Source organism: Triticum aestivum, chromosome 7B (genome assembly GCF_018294505.1).
Source record: "Triticum aestivum cultivar Chinese Spring chromosome 7B, IWGSC CS RefSeq v2.1, whole genome shotgun sequence".
Lineage (NCBI taxonomy): Eukaryota > Viridiplantae > Streptophyta > Magnoliopsida > Poales > Poaceae > Triticum > Triticum aestivum.
Genome location: NC_057813.1, coordinates 744,421,531 through 744,429,191, shown reverse-complemented (window position 1 = coordinate 744,429,191; position 7,661 = coordinate 744,421,531). Strand labels below are relative to the sequence as shown.

The 7,661-nt window shown below is 43.5% G+C and overlaps 1 pseudogene; it reads left to right on the top strand.

Annotated features, from left to right (window-relative positions):
• Positions 1-701: 701 nt before the first annotated feature.
• Positions 702-5,835, top strand: LOC123158724 (tryptophan decarboxylase 1-like; annotated as a pseudogene).
• Positions 5,836-7,661: the final 1,826 nt, after the last annotated feature.

The window sequence follows — 7,661 nt, the reverse complement described above, 5'->3', positions numbered from 1 at the left end:
CTTTGATATTTGTCATTGTTGCTGATGTTCTTCAGACTATGCTTAATGAAGCCATGCATAACTCTCTTATCAGCTCCCCTTTGAGGCACAACTCTAGCCCAGATTACCCCATTGTTCAGTATGCTGATGATACGATCCTTCTGGCTAATGCAGACAGCAGACAGGCTCAACAAATTAAGAATTTGCTCAATTACTATGCTGACTTCACAGGGCTCAAAATTAACTACTCAAAATCCAGTTTGGTCTCTATCAACACACCTCCTGAGAAGATGCAAGAGTTATCAACCCTCTTGGGCTGCAAGATTGGTACTCTTCCTCATACTTACCTGGGTCTGCCACTGTGCAATATCAAACCAAAACTTGAAGATTATGTGCTAATGTTACAAAGGATTGAAAGTAGATTGTTGAGTTCTTCAACTCTTCTCTCCTCCGGGGACAAGCTTACCCTAATCAGATCTGTTTTCACCAGTATGCCAACCTCCTTCATGTGCACTTTGACTATTCCTAAGACAGTGCTCAAGCATATCAACACCTACCTTATGAACTGTTTCTAGAGGAAATATGGCACAAAGGACAGAGGTTCAGCTCTCATCTCTTGGGAACAAGTATGCAAACCAAAATCTCATGGTGGTCTTGGTGTACTGGACTTACACACCCATAATAAAAGTTTGTTGATGAAATTCCTTCATAAATTTCTCAACATGTCTGATATTCCTTGGGTTAACATCATCTGGGAATCTTATTATCGGAACTCCTTGCCTGGAGAAAGAATGGTGGGATCCTTCTGGTGGAAAGCAATACTCAAACTGCTCCCTACTTTCAGGCAACTTCATGTATGCAAGGCTAGTCCTGGTAATACAATTAGGGTTTGGGCAGACAGATGGCAGGATATTCCTCTCCAGATGCAGTACCCTGAGCTGTTCTCATTTGCTATCAACAGAGAAGCCACTCTTTCTGATGTTCAGCAACTGGATGATCTTAGTCAGCTCTTCCACAGACCTTTATCTCTGGAAGCATACAACCAGTATAATGCTATGCAGCTACTCATTATGAATAGAGATAGTTCTGCTGATAGAGATGTTTGGTAAGATAAAATAATATGTGATTTGATAAGATGAGAAAAAATGTGTTGTTTTTATTGTATTAGAAAAGTTGTGATTGTCATTTAATAGTAGAGATAATGATAGCAATAAAATGCAGTACATTGAGGAATATCTTATTTTATTTGGAAAGGTTATGAACATAAATTTTATGTTTGTATTGTAGGAAGGTAATCTGGCAATTTATGAATTACCTATTATTTATGTGATTGAATTGAATCAGCACCTGCCAAAGTCAGCATGAAACAAAATCTCCATCTTTTATGAGATTTGGTTTTGTAATGAGAGGGAGAAAATAAATCAGTAAAAGAGAGTGGTGGAAGATGAGGCAACAAGAAAAACCTAACAAAAATAGATAACGGTGAGAGGCCAGACGAAAAAAACTGTGAAGAAGAAGCTACCGAGTCATCTTTAGAAGTAAGATAGCCACGCCGTTCTCGCGCGCTCCATCGACTGATCTACTCCTGAATCCGGATCCTCGCTCCGGTCTATATATGCACATCACACGGGAAGTGGCAACTCAACCCAACCAAGGAAACCGACTAGGCACGCACCTTATGTACGTACTGTAGCTCCTATCCTCTCTTTTCTCTCATCGTCGTCCTGAAAATGGGCAGCTCCGTGGGCATCGCTGACGTCGCTGCCACCGCCATCTCCCCGATGGCCGTCCGCGATGACAAGCCAGTGTTCCAGCCGCTCGATCCTGAGGACGTCCGCGCCTACCTCCACAAGGCCGTCGACTTCGTCTCCGGCTACTACGCCAACATCGAGTAAATGCCGGTCCTCCGGGACGTCAAGCCGGGCTACCTGCAGGCAAGGTTTAAATTTGGACGCCGATAACGCGCGAACTTTCGGTTTGGGACACTCTCAGTCCGAACGAATCGTTTGGTATTGGACGCCATCGAACAAAAGCGTTCGGAGGGAACACGCTCCAGCCCAAACACCTGCAGGATCGCTAAAGAAAAGGAGCGCTCAGGCTAAAACAAGTGGGCCAAAGGAAAAAAGGCCCAACTATCTCACGCAGAAGCACCATGCTAACTTTTTAATTGAACATACAGAGAAAGTTGCCATCTTTTTGAAATAAAACAACAACATAAATTTGCCGTGGCAATTAAGTGAAACTAAGTTTGCCATGGCAATTAAGTTAAATTTGTCATGCTAATTAAATTAATTTTGCCATGGCAATTAATTAAAATTTGCGATGGCAAAATTTAAAAGTGAATTTGGGATGGCAAAATAAAAGGTGAATTTGCCACGTGTGTAATTTTTTTGCCATGTTTTGACACACCTTTAGTTTGACGTTGCAAGTTTGCAAAATGGTTTTGATGCTTTTAAATGACATGGCAAGTTTGCCATGTTTTTGAAAATCTATAACTTTGCCATGGCAAGTTTGCATGTTTTTAAACATGTTAACTAAAAGAAGTTTGCCATGTTTTTGCACATCTATAACTGAAAAATGGAGTAAAAATTGCCATGGCAAAAATGGATTAAATTTGCCATGGAAAATAAATTAAAATTGCCATGGCTACACAAGTATATTTATATTTGCCACTCTACATATTAAAATTTGTAATTTTCTGGAAATGTAAAATTTCCATCATATTTAAAATAAAATTGCCATTCTCTATAAAATAAATTTTCCATGTTAAAAACAAATTAAAATTTGCAATGTCAATAAAAGTAAAGTTGCCATGGAAAGAAAAACAAAGAAAGTTCCCCCCTTTTGTCGTGAATACAAGTATCTTTGCCATGCCCCGTGAACTACAATCGCCATGCCCCGTTAATACATTTGCCAAAAACATCTTAAAATTGCCATGGCGAGTTTGCCATGTTTTTTGTACATCTATAACTTTGCCATGGCAAGTTTGCCATGTTTTTGGACATCTATAACTTTGCCATGTTTTTGAACATGGCAAAGTTGCCATGGCAAGTTTGCCTTGTTTTCGAATAAAAAAGTGCCATGGCAAATCACATGAATATAGTCATATAGCAAATTGTCATTGTTAGATCAAAAATTGCCATGAACTTTGGAAATTTTGTCAAGGCAAAAAACATGCATCACAGACGGATATGTGATACATGTCAAATGCCAATTGAGCAAGACATAAAAATATGAAATTTGCCATTGTCCATGAAAGTGAATTTGTAAGCACGGCAAATTATAATCTTTCTATGCTACAATATTTGTTCCCATCATCCATAAAAGTGATTTTTGGCCATGGTGTGTAAAATGAATTTGCCATGCTCCATGAGTGAATTTGCCATGTTCACACACTTGTATACTGACTACTCATACATATATATGGATATGAAAAAAAAACAAATCACAAAAATCATGGAAAAATGGCATGAGAACAAATCGCAAGCTACAAATAGCAATCATTGTTGCTGCTCATCTAAAACTATTACTCTCCCCCGACAAATTGCAAGCCCCATCACACCAATAAGGAAATTGGAGTTCAATCGCAGGGGGCGATCTGTGGAGGGGCTCACCGAGCATAATCTGGAAGCGGGTCGAGGCCGTCGCGCTCATGGTGGTGAGCATCATTGCCGCGACGAGGATGCAGATGTCGTTGTGCTCACCCACACACATCGACAGAGAGGGCATCTACGACGGCGAGGTGCCCCGCCATTCGCAGCCGTCGCGGCCACCTTGTGCTCCTGTTCGCACGGCCGACGCGGGCCGCCGTCCACGCACGACGTGACGGGGGCAGCCACGGCGACGAGATGCCCATCGATGCTCCTGCTTGCGTGGCTGACGTGTGCCGACGGAGCACCTCCATGCGCGGCGTGACGGGTGCAACCGTTGCCTCCTCCGCCGCCGCCCTCCTCCGGCGCCACGGCCTCGCCACCACAACCACCGGGACGGCGGCTGATCTTCTCTGTGCGGACGGTGGTTGATCTTCTCCATGATGTGCGCATGCGCATCCGCGTGCTCGAGGCCCCTGGCGTACTTATGCGTCTCCGCCGCACACGAGGCCGCCACCAGGACTTGTCGTGCTCCTCCCCGCGAGGCTGCCGCGGGAACTCTATGGCTTCTCGCCGCGCGGCGGAGGCAATGGTCGTCGGGCGGGAGATGATGGACGAAGGCGACGACACTGAGCTGCACTGCGGTGACCAGATATGGCGCAGGGCTAGCGGCGGCTATGTTGTCAATTTTTGCGGCGGCGAGCAAGGTGGGGTGGGGAACGGACAGGATAAGGTCCCGCTGAGAGAGTGAGAGGGAGGGCGTTCGGGACGAGCTTCTCTTAGGACGAACGCTGACGTGGCACTGATCGCGGCTTTAAAAGTTGGGAGACCAGGTGGACGTCGATTTCATCGTTGGGGCTCAAAGTGTAAAACACGGTAGGTTCGCGAGTTATCGATTCCGTTAAACTTTCGGTAACAATTTCCTTTTCAGTGGAACAGACGCTTTGGCATGCATGTCGCTCTTATGCCAAAATTAACTTAATATGATAATTGTGTCCTTCTGAAATTTTGATTTAAAATTAGTTTGGGTTTGGTCAGGAATGTTGAGATTACAAAAACCCACTGATATTTTGTTGAATTTCAGTGATAATTTGAATCGTGTCTGTTGTCGCTGGAGGAACTTATGCCGTCTCCTCCCGCCTATCCTACATCGTTCGATGTCACCATGAAGGAGCTCATGGCCATTGTAGTCCATGGTATGACGCATTGGGCCAGCCCAAACTTCTTTGTGTTCTTCCTTGCCACCAACAGTGCCGCCGCCATCGCCGGTGATCTTATTGCCTCTGCCATGAATACTGTCGGCTTCACGTGGCAAGCCGCACCCTGCGGCAGCCGAGATGGAGGTTCTCGCGCTCAACTGGCTCGCGCAACTTCTTCGGCCGCCCGCTACGTTCATGAACCGCACCAGCACTGGAAGTCGTGGCACCGGCGGTGGTGTTATCCTCGGCACCACCAGCGAAGCTATGCTGGTCACCCTTGTTGCCGCCCGTGATGCCGCTCTACATCGGAGTGGTTCTGTCGGCGTCTCTGGCTTGCCACGGTTGATAGTCTACGCTGCCGATCAGACCAACTCCACCTTCTTCAAAGCTTGTCGCCTCACTGGGTTTGACCCAGCCAACATCCGCTCCATGGAGATCAACCCAGAGTACCTCAAGAATCATGCCACTGACTCCGGTGAGGTCACTGATCTCAAGGACATGTAGGTAGGCGTGGGTCGCCGCTTCCGCGGGCTCAAGTTGTGGATGGTCATGCACACCTACGGCATCGCCAAGCTCCAGGAGCACATCCGTAGTGATGTTACCAAGGCCAAGATGTTTAAAGGTCTCGTCCCTGCTGACCACCGGTTCGAGGTTGTTGTGCCTAGGAGCTTTCCCATGGTGTGCTTCAGGATCAAAGCCAATGGAGCCATGACCGAGGAAGATGCCGAGGAGGCCAACTGTGTGCTGATGAAGAACCTGAATAAGACCGGCAAGGCATACATTGCACACACGGTGGTTGGTGATAGGATCGTGCTCCGGTTTGCCGCAGGAGGAGAGGCATGTCAGGAGTGCTTGGGAGCTCATCTAGAGCACAACAAACAAGATGATGATGGAATGAGTGGTGTGCGCCTGTAGAGAATTTGAGAGGGGGAAATAAAATCAACAGAACTCAAAACTATATGTACACCCTACATTTCAATAATTTTTACTTTTGCCTTTAGTTTTGATTGTGGTTCTTCTTTGTGTGTGAAACTTTACGTGGCAGTAAAAGGACTCAATTCACATGAATGCAAGATATGAATTCCAGTTTCACAATATTGTTTTGCTATTTCTAAGCCAATTTTTATTCTAGCTATGACTAAGTTGCACTATTCATACACGAAACATTACCGTGTGCCACTGATGCCGAGCGTGGTATGCAAGACTTGTTAGAGGATCCTCGTCGACAGTGCAATGCACAAGACACATAGTTGGCGAGGTCACTTGGAGATCTAAAACCTCACACTCAAGAGAAACCATGTTAGGGAGTGTGGCGACTAATACTATGGAACGCCCTAGGCCATCCTAACAATAATTTGAGCCTTGAGGTACACTGTCGTCCCACGGGATAAATAGATGAAAAAGTAGTATATTAATTTGTTTCATGGTGCATTGTTATTCAATCAGCCATAACATATCTCTATATATGAGGGACATGACTTTCTGTACAAGAACTAGTTTCCGTCGAAAGCCTTAAACCTAGATTAATTTGGACAAAAAAGGCTCCAAGTACACTCGAAGGAGGCTCGAGTACGTTCTAAGAGTTCCACTGGAGACCGCATGCAACCTTAGGTGTATAAGTGCGGTAAGATGGAACTAGCCCATCTCGAAAGGAAAAACAATCAATAGTGAAGAATTCGCTAAGAATTTGTCGGTCGACTTAGAAATACACTCTTTCACAACAACCTACTCTTGTACGCCATATTAACGACTGATGCCCTGCAGTGTAAGGCGCGGCACATCGGACATGTGATCAATGAATCTTGAGCCATTAGAAATTAGCTGGTAAGCCTTTTTTGCATACAAGCACTAGAGCGAACCAAAGGCGCGCCGCCGTCATCGCCCCTTCCTTGTCGGAGCCGGGAAACCCTTCTTGTAGTAGACAGTGGAAAAGTTACTGTGCTAAGACCCCATAAAATCAGTGCACCAGACCAAGAAACCGGCATCTCTTTTATTCTCAGCCAAGAGACACATAGCAGCAAGTGAACAGTACCGCTAGCGTGTGAGGAAACATTACTAGGGTGCGGCCCAGGATCTTGGCCCAATAAATAATAAATAAAAATTATTAGGATGCCCTAGGAGGGGCATGGCTATACTTTGCTCGTAGCTAGGCAACCATCCGCCTCGCTGAAACGCGTTGCTGTAGCGCCAACATATGGTCGACCCAGTGCACGGGAGGCCACTGCCTATTTTTTGCTTTTTCTTATGTTTTTTGCTTTCCTTTTTAACTTTTGTCTATACTTTCAAATATTCTAAATAAATATATTACAAAAAAATTACATAACACACTTAAAAAAATGTTAACCAAGCATTTGAAGATGTACATGGAGAAAATGTTTCTCATGTATACCAAAAATTATACGAAAAATTTATAACATGCGTGAAAAAGTTGACAATGTTTAAAAATGTTAATCCAAGAATTTGAAAATCTAAGTCAATTAATTATTCGAAAATTTATAATCAAGCATTTGAAAAGTATTTAATGTATATAGAAAAAATGGTGCAATTTCTTCAAAAAATGTTAAACTTGTATACGAAAATATTAAACAAGCTTTGGAAACGTGCATAGATGTTTTTTGACCAATTATTGAAAAAACTTTAAAATTATGTTTGAAAACAAAGTTAATTAAGTCTTTCAAAAAGATGTTAAATGTGTATAAAAAAAATTCGGCCATATATTTAAAAAAAATCATTTACTATATTTAATAATTTAATCAACCATTTGGAAAAAAACGTATATAGAAAGAAAGTTGACCATGTATTGAAAAAATATTCAACTTGTATCTGAAAAATGTTAATGAAATATTTGAATAACAAAGTAAAATGTGTACAAATGAAATGTTGTCCATGTATT